General features: G+C 38.1%; 1 protein-coding gene and 1 long non-coding RNA gene across 2 annotated transcripts in view; one reads left to right on the forward strand and one right to left on the reverse strand.

Annotated features, from left to right (window-relative positions):
- Positions 1-18,113, reverse strand: part of ZNF407 (zinc finger protein 407) — a 388,042-nt gene that overhangs the window by 259,671 nt on the left and 110,258 nt on the right. The gene's annotated exons all lie outside the window — the stretch shown is intronic.
- On the forward strand, positions 785-16,212 carry LOC133237459 (uncharacterized). Its single transcript, XR_009733201.1, has 2 exons — positions 785-1,570; positions 14,242-16,212. It is a non-coding gene; the product is annotated as an uncharacterized LOC133237459 (long non-coding RNA).

Here is an 18,113-nt window from a genome sequence, read left to right on the forward strand (position 1 = left end):
CTTAGCAAAAAAGCTGATTCTAGGCCTGGGATATCTTACTGTGCCAGAAGTAAGAAAATGCTCAAAGAATGACAGGCCAAAACAAAAGAATGAAGAAAACAGTGTGAACACGCTACTGCTGGCCAGCCTGGGGTAACGCGAGCCACAAACACAACAAATATGGAAATGATTCATAAATTTTAAAACATCCGCGTGGGTCCAATGACACACAAAAACAAACCAAAAAAACCCCAGATTAAAAAAAAAAAAAAACCTCTTCCAACTAATAGATACAGGAGTATCAGATATGCTACAAAATTACCAGAATTGATCCTCAAAGCTTAAACCAGCTGTCCTCTTTCTCCTCTCAATAACCACAAATACAATTGATTTTATATAAAAAATATTTTTTCTTTGCTGAATGAATTCTGTCCTCAGTTTGCTTTAGAAAACTCCAAAACAAAGGTGACAGGCTTTCATCCTTATCTAACTGTTATAGTTGGTAATAAGATGCTTTGTTTCTCCAGTTTCTTCTTCTCAAACTAATTTAATTTCCATTCCCTACAGTATTAAAGGAAAAATAATGGCTTCTATTATTTAGAGATTTTAGTCCCCAAATAAGATATTAAAACTTGGGTCTGCTCTTATACGTTCAACCATAACAACTGCATCAATGTTTGCAAACCCACTATTATCAGAACAACACCATGCTTTACTTCCTAAACTGAAATTACTCAGAAAAGTGAATTACGAAATGTATGGTATGGCACCTCAGGAAACTCATGAAAATTGTTTGTATACTGTTGTTTTGTTTCTTCCTATTTCTTTCACTGCAGTTCCAATTTCTTCAGAGGATGGCAAGGAAAGTATGAAAACCAAAAGGACTAGTAGCTCATTTACCATCATTGACAAAGTAAATACCCCGTAACACTAAAGAGCTGCAGCACTTGGGCAAGAATGGCACCGTTACTAAAAAATTCAAGTAGATTCTTGGAATAATAAAAGCCACACTCAACAGGACTTGATAAAGTAGCACTTTCTGGCAAAAAGGTGAAGGGGAAGTGAATGCAGGAAAGCGTCACGTGAGGAAAGGTCAGACCAGAGCAGACCAGACTGCCGGGACGGGGAGGAGACATGTGTACACGGGGCTCGAGTACTCCTCCGGCTACATATGATATTTTGCAAAGCAAAAATGACTGAGACGGAAGCTATTTTGCATGGTACAGTGGCGATGGCTAACAAATGAGGGTTCTGTGGGCTGCATGTTAGGCCCCCGCCTCATCTGCCACCCCTAATGACAGCAGCCACCTGCTGTTTTATTGTCACAGCTGGAGCCAGTTCACACTCCTTGGTGCTGAGCTCTGCCCATGAGCACCACGCGCTCTCCTCGCCTCATTACTTTGATGAACTTTTTATGGTCAGCACCCATGAAGACCTCATCTAGGACTGCGCGACACAGGCTGGCTTCGGGGAGTCCTTCCAGTTACACAAGGTGGTAACGGAGAGACAGGAGAGCTGCCTGTCTCTGTCAGCGGGCACAGAAGGGCCCGCATGCACCGATGACACTGTGACACTGCCGGGCCCACGGCAGGTAAGAACATCGAGAAAGTCTCATGCTGAATGCTCTCCTTTCCTCCTCGTTGCGATGTAAAGATCGCAAGATGCTGCCATTATGAAGCTTTTTAATGGTACATGTTATTACAGAAAACCTAATGTACTGTTTATGATTACCACCATAAAGTTACAATTCTTTTCATTTTCTATAGATTGAAAGTCATGGGAAAAATTTTTTCCCCTTAGCTTTTAAAATAAAAAGGGATAAAACGGAAGTGGACTCAAAATCTTATTTGAATCAATAAACTATGTTAAAATAAGACTTTGTGAGTTGTTTTTAATGTTTCTTAGTAAAACAAAAAAATGCAGCAATAATACATCAGCTGATTTTAAACTGTCATGCATAATTTTGACAAAAGAAAATCTGCTTGAATACTGGTATCCTGAATACCATAAAAATCTCACAAGCTTTTACTGATAATTGCTGACCAAATATATACAGAAGTCATTGAAAAATAATTTTTTTATCGCCCCATGAAGAAATGAGCAATGTTCAGCTCCTTCTGTCCAAATCAGATAACGTTCCACATCCTGGCTTACCTTCCGTTACACCACTAAGTACCTCCCTCAAAAAGACATAGCTATTCAGATAATGCTAGGAGAATGTTTTAATTCACCTCAATAGGGGTACATTTATGATTCTCCACAAGTACTTGTGGGCTTCCCACATGTATTCAGTGGTAAAACATGGCTCAGTGGTAAAGAATTCACCTGCCAAGCAGAAGACCAGGGTTTGATCCCTGGGTCAAGAAGATCCCCTGGAGAAGGTCATGGTAATGCACTCCAGTATTCTTGCCCGGGAAATCCCACGGACAGAGGAGCCTAGCGAGCTGCACACCTTGGGGTCACGAAGAGTTGCACACAACTCAGCGACTAAGAAACAAGTACTACAAGCCAAATGTGTGTCCTGTGTTGAAACCTAAGCCCCAGTGGCGTTAGGAAATGGGGATGCCGAGAACAGCTTAGGTGGTACGGTGGAGCCCCAGTGAAAAGGATTAGTGTTCTTACAAGAGACCTCATGCCATAGTGCTCTCTTGCCCTCCAGCCATGTGGGGACACAAGGAGATGGTCATATATCAACCAGGAAGCAGATCCTCATCTTACACCAAATCTGCAAAAACCTGAACCTTGGAATTCCAGCCTCTGGAACGATGAGAAATAAGAATCTGCTGTTTAGAAGGTGCCCAGTGGAATCTGTTAGAGCAGCCCAAATGTATTACAGCAAAAGAGTAAAATTTTAAAAAGTGTTTTGTTTAAATAATATTTGATATTAACCAAAGAATACATGTAACTCGAGGTAAAAATGAAGTATAATATAAAGCAACCTGGGTGCTCTTCCCTAATCTCATCTCACTGCCTACTCTGAAAAATAACTACATGGAGAATCATTTTATCATTCCTTTACTTGATTTTACACTTTTACCACACATGTACATATCCTTAAGCAATATAATAAATGTAACAGTATTATATGATTTTAACATAATTATAATATAATAATGTAATGTTTTATGTTAATATAAAATAATAAACAATATATTGCTTTAGTTCACCTTATTTTTGAGCTTTGCAGTAATGAACATTTGGGTTGTTTCCAATTTTGGGGATTATTGGACAAAACTTTTTTTTTTTAAAGTTTCTATTGTAGTAAAAATTTCTCTGAAATTTATCAACTTCTAAGTGCTCTGGTCTTGCCCTATTCTCATTTTCTCCCCTAAGAAAACCTCCTATAAGTCTAAATATAAGAACAGTAAATGTGTTTCCATTATTCATAAATTAAAAATATATTTACAAACAATGGGCAGCATATCTACAACCAATCAAACTAAACAATAATATCTAAACCTCCATCGGAACCTTTTACAAGTAATAACTCTTACCATTCAAAGACAGTACTGAACACACAATGAGAAGAAACCACTGTAAACCAAACAACAGTGTGTGGTCCAACCAAAACCAGTAGTCTCCATGTTTGGGAAAAACGGACCTTCACCACTGCTGTGCTGGGCACCCATAAATCAGAGCCCACAGTAACACACAAAGGATGGCCGATGTTGCTTTTCCAGGGAACCTGGATAAAGGAATTCGAGCAGTGATTATCGTAACACACCAACACCACCAGGAGAGAGCTAAGAATCAATCCTACAAACTATACTTCTCCTCAAAATTCTACTCAAGTCCAAAATCCAAAATTTAAAAGGAAGCACCTCTTCTAGGAACAAATTCAGCCTCTCCTTTACAACCCCCATGTCTGCTTTCAAAAGGAGAAACCTGACATTTAAACTTCCATCAACATAATCTTAATATAAAGATAATAATGCAATTATCTAATGACATTTGTCAACAGAATAGCCTTAGATATAGTATGATCTAACTAGTTAGCTATTACAACAGTGGGTATTCAGAACACAATTTTTGTTTCAAATTTGAAATTAAAAGGAGCAGATACAGAGTAAAAGTAGAATTCCCTCAAAAGGGAAAAATTAATCCTTATTATTTATTTGGTACTCTATAGTAAGGAAATCAACATTTTCTAATCCATCAAGAGGTAAAAAGCATAGCAACAACTTCAATGTCCATTCTAAAATTCAGGACAGGTTCCGTTTAGTTCAGTCACTCAGTCATGTTCAACTCTTTGAGACCCCATGAACCGCAGCACGCCAGGCCTCCCTGTCCATCACCAACTCCCAGAGTTTACTCAAACTCATGTCCATCAAGTCAGTGATGCCATCCAACCATCTCATCCTCTGTCAACCCCTTATCCTCCTGTCTTCAATCTTTCCCAGAATCCGGGTCTTTTCAAATGAGTCAGCTCTTCGCATCAGGTGGCCAAAATATTGGAGTTTCAGCTTCAACATCAGTCCTTCCAATGAATATTCAGCACTGATATCCTTTAGGATGAACTGGTTGGATCTCCTTGCAGTCCAAGGGACTCTCAAGAGTCTTCTCCAACACCACAGTTCAAAAGCATCAATTCTTTGGCACTCAGCTTTCTTTATAGTCCAACTCTCACATCCATACATGACTACTGGAAAAACCATAGGTTTGACTAGATGGACCTTTGTTGGCAGAGTAATGTGTCTGCTTTTTAATATGTTGTCTAGGTTGGTCATAAATTTTCTTCCAAGGAGTGTCTTTTAATTTCATGGCTGCAGTCACCATCTGCAGTGATTTTGGAGCCCCCCAAAATAAAGTCTGCCACTGTTTCTCCATCTATTTGCCATGAAGTGATGGGACCAGATGCCACGATCTTAGTTTTCTGAATGTTGAGCTTTAAGCCAACTTTTGCACTCTCCTCTTTCACTTTCATCAAGAGGCTCTATAGGTCTTCTTCACTTTCTGCCATAAGGATGGTATCATCTGCATATCTGAGGTTATTGATATTTCTCCCAGCAATCAATTCCAGCTTGTGCTTCCTCCAGCCCAGCGTTTCTCATGATGTACTCTACATGTAAGTTAAACAAGCAGGGTGACAATATACAGCCTTGACGTACTCCCTTTCCTATTTGGAACCAATTTCTTGTTCCATGTCTAGTTCTCACTGTTGCTTCCTGACCTGCATACAGGTTTCTCAAGAGGCAGGTCAGGTGGTCTGGTATTCCCATCTCTTGAAGAATTTTCCACAGTTTATTGTGATTCACACAGTCAAAGGCTTTGGAATAGTCAATAAAGCAGAAATAGATGTTTTTCTGGAACTCTCTTGCTTTTTCGATGAATCCAGCGGACGCTGGCAATTTGATCTCTGGTTCCTCTGCCTTTTCTAAAGCCAGCTTGAACATCTGGAAGTTCATGGCTCATGTATTGTTGAAGTCTGGCTTGGAGAATTTTAAGCATTACCTTACTAGCATGTGAGATGAGTGAAATTGTGCGGTAGTTTGAGCATTCTTTGACATTGCCTTTGGGATTGGAATGAAAACTGACCTTTTCCAGTCCCATGGCCATTGCAGCATTTTCCAAATTTGCTGACATACTGAGTGCAGCACTTTCACAGCATCTCTTTTAGGATTTAAAATAGCTCAACTGGAATTCCATCACCTCCACTAGCTTTGTTCGTACTGATGCCTCTTAAGGCCCATCTGACTTCACATTCCAGGATGTCTGGCTCTAGGTAAATGACTACACCATGATTATCTGGGTCATGAAGATCTTTTTTGTGCAGTTCTTCTGTATATTCTTGCCACCTCTTCTTAATATCTTCTGCTTCTGTTGGGTCCATACAATTTCTGTCCTTTACTGAGCCCATTTTTGCATGAAATGTTCCTTGGTTTCTCTAATTTTCTTGAAGAGATCTCTAGTCTTTCCCATTCTATTGTTTTCCTCTATTTCTTTGCTGTGATCACTGAGGAAGGCTTTCTTATCTCTTCTTGCTAGTCTTTGGAACTCTGCATTCAAATGGGTGTATCTTTCCTTTTCTCCTTTGCTTTTCGCTTCTCGTCTTTTCACAGCTATTTGTAAGGCCTCCCCAGACAGCCATTTTGCTTTTTTGCATTTCTTTTTCATGGGAATGGTCTTGCTCCCTGTCTCCTGTACAATATCACAAACCTCCATCCATAGTTCATCAGGCACTCTGTCTATCAGATCTAGTCCCTTAAATCTATTTCTCACTTCCACTGTATAATCGTTAGGGATTTGATTTAGGTCATACCCAAATGGTCTAGTGGTTTTCCCTACTTTCTTCAATTTAAGTCTGAGTTTGGCAATAAGGAATAAGTAAAAAGCATAGCAACAATTTCAATATGCATTCTAAAATTCAGAAAAGGTATATTCACACAAAGCCTCTGTGAAAGACCCCTACAGGTCTACAGTTATAATAATTCTTATTGCTACATTTCTATGAAAGAAATATTATAGCTATTGTCCTTTGCAATATAATCAGAAAATGTACATACATTAATACCTTTCAATTATAAACATAACCAGCTTTAGTGAAAGAAAAATCATGCCAAACATAAGCCTATATCCTCTCCATGCATTTATTTAGTTTGAAGGACCTTGATTTAAATCTATATTTTAGGTTTAAATGAAAGATAAGTTAAAATCACAATAAAGAATATATCAATATACCATATTTTCGTTAGAGAGAAACACTTTAGTATAATTTGGAAAAAAAATTGCTTTAAATTTCATGTCATCTACAAATGTAAACAAAACAGATGATCTGATTAATAAAATAAATATATACATAAATAAATAAATTAAAAATTCACTGTAACTATCTGTGCAGAAATACTAAGCTAGAATTCTTATTCAGAATTTTCTGTAATTTTAAAATATTCTATAACCAATGTCTTATTTAGTAAAATAAAAACATAGTAGCTAGAGGCAAATTAATTTTTCTTGATTTCCCAGCCAGCCTCTCATGCTATTTAAGAGGAAAAGCATCTAAGCAAACTACAAGTTCCATCATGTTGACTACAGAGGTGGCATTTCACCAAGTCTGTAACATCATGGACCTTTACAAAGAAAAACCAGTTCTGGGCCATGGTCAGCTCAGAGGTCGTGAGTCCACTCGCTACCCTACTTCCATTCTCACATATCGTATAGTATGTGAGTGTCGTGATGGAGCCCTGGAGGTACAAAGATGAATAAAAATATCCCTGGGGAAGCTCCAAGCTGCCTCAGGGCAGTGAGAACATACAAATCAGGGACCGTTTCCCAAGAAGGTGACCAGTAAGAGAGGAAACCTGGGGAGGAACACTGACTACATCACCAATCCTCAGGTTAATCTACTGCCTCCAAGTCAGGAATACCAGTGTTTCAGCCAGAGGTTAAACACTGGACTCCATAACATGAAATAACTGGAGAGCTCAAATTGCAATCAACTAACCAAAGGGCCCGTGATGTCACTGAAGGACTTGTGCCAAGAGTTACAATAATGTGTTGTCCAGTGTCACTTCATTCTGATTCTGAATACCGATTTTGAGATAGAGAAATGACTTAAAAACATCCATTTCAAAGGTGAAAAAAATACCACCATATTTACGGCCTATTAAACACATAACAATTCAAAAACGTTAAACTATGAAAAAATGTGTCTTATGAGCAGAAAGCAGGTAACAAATCATAATACACCTATTCTTTTAGAGGCAACAAACACAATATATAAACACGTAAGAAAACAAAATGTCCCAGATAAAGGCAGAAGGAGTACAGTAAAATTTCTTTCACAACATCTTTAGATTGCAAGAGGTTATCTCCATTAAAAATACCTGTATGAATACCAATTAGGGAATTTCACAATCTTAAAACTGTGACAACTCATTAGGATTTTATCACTACTTATCCTAAAAGGGAATATTCTCTACTTCAAATAAACTTTACAATGGTCCTTATCTGATTTAGTAATTTAAAAACTCATGGAGAATCTTTTTTATTTCATAAATATGAAAGCTTCATATTATCATCCTATTACCTTATATCTAAGGAAGAACCAAAACATTAAAGGAGAATTGGGGTGTCACACACACACACACACACACACACACAAGCAGGTGGATAGGGCTTCTCCAGCGGCTCGGCGGGTAAAGAACCTGCCTGCCAATGCAGGAGACCTGGGGGACACAGGTTTAATCACTGAATCAGGAAGATCCCCTGGAGAAAGAAATGGCACCCTCCTCCAGTATTCTCGCCTGGGAAATCTCATGGACATAGGAGCCAGGCGGGCTACAGTCCATGGGGTTACAAACAAGATAAGCCTAACCAATCACATTCCTGTCTGTTCTAGTTGGGGAGCAAGGAGAAACAAAAGTTAGTGCTATACTGTTTTTTTTTAATATATATATTTTTTCTATCTGGTCATTATCACTCACTTCCATAATTCCAGCAACTATATAATAATGATTCTTAAATATTTTTTTGCTTATGTCCACATAAAAACAGGCACACATTATTTGCTGCTTGAATCTCTCGTTCAAGCTCTAAACTCGACCTCCAACTACCTGCCATTTAATACATATCCCCAGCTAAATGAGGTCACTGTAAATCCTGCATAACTTAAATGCTTCCCGCGACACTGTAGTCCCTAAGCACTGCCCCGTGCCCCCTCTCGGGTGTTCTCTCCCTCTGTTTCTAGCTCATCGTCCAAGCTTCACACCCAAAGCCACCCTTCCCCACTGCGAGTCAGCTTCCTACATCTCCCAAATCTTTCCTCCTCTCTCCACCCTTCCTAGTTTCCTTACTTAGTGGTTTCCGAACAATTAAAATATGGGTCCTAAATGGCCTCAATGTCCATAATTATTCTAAATTCAGTCGTTAACTACATCAAGAATACACCATACATAAAGTAAGATACTACTTTTTATCCAAACCACAGCACTTATAGAAAAAGACTGACCAGACAAGACACTAAGACAACACAGGTGGAGCGTCCCTTCACTTCAGTAGAAAAATCTGAGGAGAGACACTGTGGGTTACTGTAGCCACGTTCTACAAGCAAGGAAGAAACAACGGGGGGAAAAATTGTTTAAATACCCAACCAATTCCTAAAATAATATGAGCCGAACAAAAAATGGTAATCTTCATCTCTGAGTTCTGATTTTACTTTAAACAAAACAGCAAAGAGCAGACTTGTATGCTCTATTAACAAATATTCAAAATAGAACAAAGCATGATTTAGGCTATCTCTAAAAAATATTAGGTTGAACTAAATAGAAAAAAGGCAGCCCCAAAATCAGCAATTTCTTATGTCTCAAACTAATTCAGGTACTGGTCTCATCTCTCTTCAAATTAAATTTCACTATATATTTAAGAAGGCAAATATTTAACTGTTCTTTCAGGCTGTTAATTTCTAAATGTTATTCTTTTATAGTTAAGGAAGTATGTCCTCTTAAATATTACAGTAAGGGGGAGAGATAGGGTTCCTTACACAATTGTTCTCTATGGAAAATCCATTCTCTTAATATCCTCAATTCTATTTTAAGTCTTCCAAATTTCATCTTTACTAAATCAAATGCAGAGCATAGGAAACATGAAGAATCAAAAGCAACGCTTTGATGACTATACACAGCTAATGAGCTAAAATACCCAGAATCATCCCAGAATGTAATTTACCATTAAAAAGTACTTCAGGAATTCTTCTCATTGTTGTCTCAGCTTTCCCAATTGATTTGCCGAATTCCCTGGTAGCTCAGCTGGTAAAGAATCCCTATGCAATGCAGGAGACCCTTGTTAGATTCCTGGGTCAGGAAGATACACCCTGGAGCAGGGATAGGCTATCCACTTCAGTATTCCTGGGCTTCCCTGGTGGCTCAGCTGGCAAAGAATCTGCCTGCAATGTGGGAGACCTGGGTTTGATCCTGGGTTGGGAAGATCCCCTGGAAAAGGGAACAGCTACCCACTCCAGTATTCTGGCCTGGAGAATTCCATGGATTACAGTCCATGGGGTCACAAAGAGTCAGACATGACTGCACAACTTTCACTTTCACATGCAGAATTCCAGGCAAGAACCATACTGCTTTTGCCTCGTAAACTTTTCTTCACCCCAGGGTTCCACTTTCAATGCTACAGCAGGTGATCATAGTAAAATCTGGCTGGACAGTTTATTCAGAGAGAATGACAGTCCAGACAGCACCTACTCTCGGTTTGCAGCCTCTGTCACTGACATAAGAGAGGAAGTTTCCATGCCCAGTGTACTCTTCATTGTTACAAAAACTTAGGCGTGTACATTTGACAACCAAGGGAAATTGTCAATGTTTGAGAGATACGGATTCAACATGGAGACTAAATATAAAATAGTTTGGGTGAATATCAGATATAAATTTATGAATTTAAAGATAAAGTCAATCTCTAGTCCAAGAACATATCTTCAACTCCAGGGTCCTAATAACATGACTTCACAGTGTATCTGCTGCTGCTGCTGCTAAGTCACTTCAGTCGTGTCCGACTCTGTGTGACCCCATAGACGGAAGCCCACCAGGCTCCCCCATCCCTGGGATTCTCCAGGCAAGAACACTGGAGTGGGTTGCCATTTCCTTCTCCAATGCAGGAAAGTGAAAAGTAAAAGTGAAGTCACTCAGTCGTGTCCGACTCTTAGCCACCCCCTGGACTGCAGCCTGCCAGGATCCTCCATCCATGGGATTTTCCAGGCAAGAGTACTGGAATGGGGTGCCATTGCCTTCTCCGTCACAGTGTATCTAGAGTTGGCCAAATTAAAAGAAAACAAAACAGATGAATAAATCAGGATACTATTATATTTAGATAAAAACCATGAAAAAATACTAAATAAACCAGAATGCTTATATTGATTGACCAGCATGAATTATCACCGGTTTATAAGGCCCATGGGAAGTCAAGTTATAATTAAAAGGTTGATTCATTGAGGATGCAGGAAAGAGCTAGTTTCCTTGTTATACTAATAAAACTACCCAAAATGAGGGCTTTCTGCCCTACACTGTCCTATAAATGCTTTTACAGTGCTTGCTTTTTGCTTAAATAATTCAGCTTACAGCTGTCTTTCATCACATCCAAGTGAGATAAAATAGTCACTTTAATTAAATTACAAAGGTTATTTTAGGCTAATTTAGAAGCATGTACATGCCTGTTCAAATTATTTATTGTACATATGTATGTTTACTGATGTGTATATTTGCATATACATAAAGTTTCAGATACATTATATATATATACACACACATATACATACACATGTATACGTGTGCATGTGTGTATATAAGATTTTCCCAGGAAGTCTTAATCATAGTCATATACCAAAATTACAAAGGATGGATGTCTCAAGATTCAAGTAATGTAAAAAGTCTACTGCAAAGGAGTTTTTATCGTATAACCTGACTAAGAGATAAGTAACTCAAGACATCAAATATTTTACTTCAGGAAAGTTCACCTTCCTTTTCAAATCTCCTTAAAGTGACTTACAATTTCTATGATATACCTGAAATTAACTTTAGAAATTCTAGTACTCATCTTCCAGTGTTCATTCAGAAGTACAAATCCTACAGTATTCAATTCATATAGACAGAACTGAACAGAAAATAATGTCTGACTTCTTAATTGAATAGTGAACATAAAGAAAGACACTGAACTCACCCAAGACATGGTTACCACTGTATACTTCTAATTTTCAATCCATCCCCAAATTTTATATTGTATGACACTTATCTTCATAATTTCAACTAATATTTACAGAAATCAACAAAATATCATAAAACCCAACATAAAAAACTTTCAGAGTTTGAAATGAATTTGTCCTTGTTTTAGAAAGCCAAGTTTTTAATAAACATCCAAATGCTCTCAAACAGAAGACATACAGCAAAAGATCCTATTCATATATATATGCATGCTGCATGCTAAGTTGCTTCAGTCCTGTCTGACTCTTTGTGACCCCACGGACTGTAACTCGCCAGGCTACTCTGTTTGTGGGATTCTCCAGGCAAGAATATTGGAGTGGGTTGCCACGCCCTCCTCCAAGGGATCTTCCTGACCCAGGGATCAAACTTGTGTCCCCTGCACTGGTAGGCGGGTTCTTTATCACTAACACCAGCTGGGACGCCCTCACACAAACGCACATATATATACATATATATATGCATAATTAGCGTTTTAAATGATTATACCTAATTTTACTAGAATTGCTTTAAATCTAGAATGTGTAACACCACCCTAAGAATTTAAAAATTAGCATCACTCCAAATCAGAATATTAAAAAAACTGTCTGTGATCCTCTGAAAATATATACCTAAACATGTGTGTGCGTACATCTATATTTGTGTGCACACACACTCACACACACACATTGACACCTGTAGTTCTTTGGTGAACCTGTATACCTAGAGGTATATATGAGAAAGTACAGTGGTCACCTATGGCATTGCTGCCGCTGCTGCTTAGTCGTATCCGACTGTGTGTGACCCCCATGGACTGCAGCCCGCCAGACTCCTCTGCCCATGGGATTCTCCAGGCAAAAATACTGGAGTGGGTAGCCATGCCCTCCTCCAGGGGATCTTCCCAACCCAGGGCTCCAACCCGGGACCTATGGCAATAGGTCCAACAATAATAATAAACAACCAACAATAAATAATTTTTAATCTTTACAGATAACAAATAATCATGATCGCTTAATATATATGCACATATAAACGTATAATTATATATTGATTAGTTTAGCTTTTAGCAAAACACATGAGTATATCATATTTCTCCAGAGTAAGATAGTATTTTTTAAAATTATACAACAGACCATTAGCATTGAGTGAATTTATTTTCCCCAACAGTGCTAAAAATATGCAAAATTTTCATTCTTTAGAGTTGCATAGTAAATGATTAACACCAGCTCTGCTCATTATCTCGCTTAACAAAACTTCTCTAAAAACAAATAAATCAACAATGCCTCCAACATTCCTGAATAAATAAATTATAGACCTATTCAGTGGCAGCAATGATATTTTAAAAAGCTGTTGCAAGCTCATTGTACAATTTTATTACAAAACCGCATCTGATGAAAGAAAAAATTGTCCACTTTTTCATTCTCTACATAGTTTTACTCAGAGGAATGGCTTCTCGAAGATGAAGAAACTTTATAATAGCAACATATCTAGGAAGTGTTAACCCTGTGTTCCAACAGATTATAGTCACTGCTAATTAGGAGCTGATACTTCTCATAAAGATACTTTTAGGAGCTAAGAGTATTTTTCTCTCATAATGAGAATATGAGGATAATGACAGCTAATAGGAGCCATCACTATACGATCAGAGACCATAAATGAGAACATTTGTGTAATGGGAAACATAATTCTTGACTTTAAAAATATGTATTTAGATAGGGTTGCAGAGAATTATCCTTATTTTATTTTTATACAACCCCTACCACTTTTGCACTGAACAGATGCCATGAAAACAACTGGCAAAGGTATCCTGTGTGTCCCAGTTTCCAGTAAAAATAGGCATTATATAATGGCTGTACCTACATTTTGTATTTTTTTTTAGATCTCAGTACAGAAATAGTACTAATTAAGCATAAATGTTAAGAGGAAAAAATTAATGAAGTGATGAAATTGCATTATTTTAAAGTGAAAATCAATGTATTCTAGGATTCAATAAAGCTCACTAGGTAATAAGTCTACAGCATACTAAAGATGTAAGCTAAAATCTAAAATTAAAGCTCCAATGAGTTAACCTATATTTTATTCAAACAACCACTAAAAAACCATTTTCTTTTATGACTGACAAAAGTTATAATACTAGAAGATCTAATATAGAAAAGGCTTTATCATTATTCTAACCTTACCATTAAAAATAGCCTTCAAAATAATCCTACCTAAAAGATTTTTGCTATTTCAAAAAGCAAACACATAAAATATTTCGGTTCAAATCACAATATGCTTCTCCACTGCCATAACCTAAAAGATTTTTCTTGGAATTAAAAAAAAAAAATGCATGTAAATTAAGGTGACTGAAACATGCTTTCATCTAGCAGAGTAATATGGTAGCTATTCATCACCTGAAGTCATAAAACACTAGGTCTCGTCCTTAGCATATTCTAATGAAGCCTATCATGCAAATGAGAGTGACCTTTTCCTTGCATTCTGCAAGTTCACATTTATTCCAGGAGTACATAGAGTTTGCCAATACAAACTAGCCAAAGACTGGTAATTACTGTAATCAATTAGTAGTTAGTGTCGTTCTGCTCATTTTCAGCTAATGTCAACTAAGCCATTTTTGAGAGAGCCACCCTTGACAACAGCTTCTCTGTGGTTGTTTTTTTAAAATGGGGAAAAGAAGAAAATAAGAAGACAGAAAAACCTTCTGACTTTCCAAAATGGCCGCAAGGTTGCCTCCCTCCACGCGACATGAAGATTCAAGACAAGGCCCTAAAGTTGGTAAGGGACAAAGACGCCCGGGTAAAGTTGGGTATCCTTAAAATGACATTGAAGTTTCCTGCCTCTACAATTAAACATTAATATTTAAATATTTAAATGAAGGACGCTCCCCCGCGCCGCAGTTCAGACTTGGTGGGGCTTGAGCACTCTTCGCTACGGCTGAGTAAACAGGCCGTACCCTCTGCTCGGGGACAGTCCGCTCTGCCGACAGTTATGGATAGGAAGCATTACGGCAGCCGGTAATTAAAGGAAAAACTAATACTGTCTCAGAGATGCGGAAGTTTGTAAAGGAAAATCATTTATCATGGCTTACAGTTCTCACAACTGAAAAGAATTATCTTCTCTTTTAGCACATATCCATTTGAAGCCAGTGTATTTACTAAACTAAAAGCAGGTTCACTGGCCCATCTTAACAGCATCAGTTCATGAGAACAGAACAGAAACAAAACAGGTCACAGGAAATCTTCTACATGGATTACACAACGTAACACCTCAGAATTTAAGAACTGGGCATCAAAAAAAAAAATTATACTTAAGGCTGTTGCATCACAAGAAAACCAGACAATTAAACATCCACAGTAATTTCCCTTAGCATAGTTGTTTGTTTAAATATATCAAAAGGACAGGAGGAAAACATCTTTGTAATTGTTATTTGCCAAAGAGTAATGTTAATTTCATATCCACTAAGGGCCTATCAATGGACCTGGCCAACATGTGAAGGACAATATATTCAACACTCACCTATGAAAATTTATGAGAGACAAAAAGGGAACATCCCTATGCTAGAGAGAAAATGAATCTGTAGTATCTCAGAAGTTATTGGAAAAGAGAAAATACTAACAGTGTTGAGATGAGCAATTTCACTGAGATTCCTGAATTCAAACAAACAGCAGAACTAAATGCCAACCTTGTTTGTACATGTCGAGCTGAGACACCCAAGGTCATGTTTTCCTTGAATCTGTACAATCCAGGGCCTTTTATAAAACGAACTCTGTGCCTAATAAGGAATTACTGATTTTAAACAAAGAGAATTTACTTGGGAAGAGTATTACAAGGGTAAAGTACATATACAAAAAAAAAAATGACAAATGAACATGTGTGTGTGTGCTTTTCTTCTCTCCAAAAAATGTAACTGAAAACCAAAATGTAAATATTTTTTTAAAAAGCACAAAATAGTATATCATATATGGTATATGGTATATCAAATTCATATACAAGTGAGGACATTCAGCTTCTTTATTTCCTGGTGCTTAAAACATCATTCTTAGATATCGGAGAATATTTAAAACTTGCAGTGTCTTTTGAAAACTTAAACACATCTATAAAAGATTAAGGGCCTGTGGAAAAGAAAACTGTCATATGAAGATAATCTTTTTGTAATCTGTAAGCACGCATAGAAACGCCTTTCCAAAACAAAAAGCCCACGAATGGCAAAATAAAACTGAAGCACGGAAATGTCACAGGTGTCCACAAGTGTCTCCTGACAACCTTCAAAGGTCAACCTTTCAAGTCCCTGTCTACCTGTGGGGCTGCGGAACCCTGGTTCTGAAGTGTCCGTTTTCTCGGTGCGATGAGGTAAGAAGAGCAATCAGGTGGCCGTGAGGGGTGACGGTGAAGATTTATTGGCTGACTTCCGGGGCTGCTGGAACCAGTCAGCTCGCGGGGCTTCAGACGTGTGGATCCTGACACAGAGCCCAAGAGCAGGAAGACGGCGCCTTCCAGTCCTGTCAGAACAATCACGCCCCGTAGGCCCTGACAGCTACTGAGAGGGGACAGGAGCAAACGCGACGAGCGCAGAGGAAAAACAGCCAGGAAATTTGAACGGCCTAAGGCTTCTTACAAAAGTGACGCCGGGCACGGAGCAAGGAGCCATCGCATGACTTGTCGCCAAGAAAAGGCTCACAGGAACCGCTTCCCCAGAGACCCAGGCCCGGGATGTGGCTGCTCCGGCCCAAGATGAGGTCCTTACGGTAAACACTTCCGACAAGTGGCGGCCCGAGTCCTGTGAGGACACTAATTGTCCATGAAAGCTGACCCGCAGCAAAGCAGCACCGCTCAGTCCCCATAGCCCGGGCTCAGGCGCGTGGACGTGATTGCAGGCGACAAAAGACACTCACGTGTCACGGAGGACACCAAATGCCGCGGCATCACCCGGCCTGCTCCCAAAGGGGGCCCTGCTCGGACTCTGTGCTTCCTGATGGAATAGCCAGACGCCAGCACAACAGCCGTGGTTTCCTCACGTTTTCAGTCTAGTTTCTGTTATTCTACTGATGAGAAGCAGATAAAGTAGAGTGGCAATAATATTTTCTTTAAATTAGATGTGGTTACTTTATAAATAAGAAATCTTATAATGAAAAAAACACTGAAGAATTAACATTAAGTTTCTGTTCATACATACTCCATGAATGATTTAATGCTACTAAAGTGTTTCAATTTGTTAAGAGTGCTTAGTATAAAAAGCAGTTTGGGCGAATATTACATATTGTAATTTACAATTATTGCAGCATTTCAATTTTTCCATAAGCTAATGAAGTGCATAAAGCACCTTTCTAATGCAGTAATTTAAAACTACATTAGGTAACTTTAAATTACCTTGCTTATTATATCTTATAAAAAAGTCATAGAGATAAAAACTAGTATTTTAATTGATAATTTAACAGTTAAACATTTTTTACTTGAAGCAGAAAAATATGTTGAATAAAACCATACGCTGAATAAGTTGAATATGTTACCATAAGGGTAACTCCTATATTTAAATCAAAGTACAGTAAATCTTATTTAACTTTGGAACTATTTCAATGTTTGGGTTGATCTACACATAAAAAGTATAGAAAATTAAATTGATTAAAAATTAAACTTATGTAGTCAGTGGATCTCAAAGTTACCTATTTTATATATTGTGTAGCTTTCTAAACATAACATACTATAAACACTGGGATTTTTTTAAAAACTGGTAATAAGACAAAAATAAGCAGAGAAAAGTGAACACTGTAAGGCAAAATAAACAACCAGACACTTTTAATAACTTTAAAAAAAATGAGTTATCATTTATATGGATATTTAAAACAAAATTAAAATGCTTGCTATTAATTAGGCGAAATTCTATGAGATTTATAAAGCATTTTACACTCAGTTCTTGACTACCCACTGAGGGATAACCTGATCAGGTGCTTATCCTGGGTAAATCTTGCTTGCTTTGACAATTAGCACGAACATGCTTTCCTTAATTATTTGTTTTGCTAAGATAGGAAGAGACATTCACAAAATGGCATCATTACTTAGATCTAAGTTAATTCCCAAATATTATGTATCTATAGTCCAATACAGCTAACTACAAAAGTCTCAGGGAAGCATATGAAAGGCTCTGACGGAGCTGGAACCCTACACTAACCACCTGGGTGACTCTGTTGACACCCTTTTATTTGCCCTTTTTACTTCCGGGATTCCTTATCTGTAAAGTGAGACATGACCTCCATGATTTCTTCCTCTCTGGGAACTAGTACTGGTCCTACATTATCTGAATGTTGCAAATCTCTGGATCACCAGCATCCAAAAGGCCTATGCTTGTGGAAAAGGGTATGTTTCTGGGCCCAGCTGCAGACCCACTGGACGGGGGACACAGGAGGCCCTTCCTCCTCTGCCTGTTCCCCAACAGCAGCTCTCACCCTCAGTTGAGGAGAAGCAACAAGT

Source organism: Bos javanicus, chromosome 24, assembly GCF_032452875.1.
Source record: "Bos javanicus breed banteng chromosome 24, ARS-OSU_banteng_1.0, whole genome shotgun sequence".
Taxonomy (NCBI): Eukaryota; Metazoa; Chordata; class Mammalia; order Artiodactyla; family Bovidae; genus Bos; species Bos javanicus.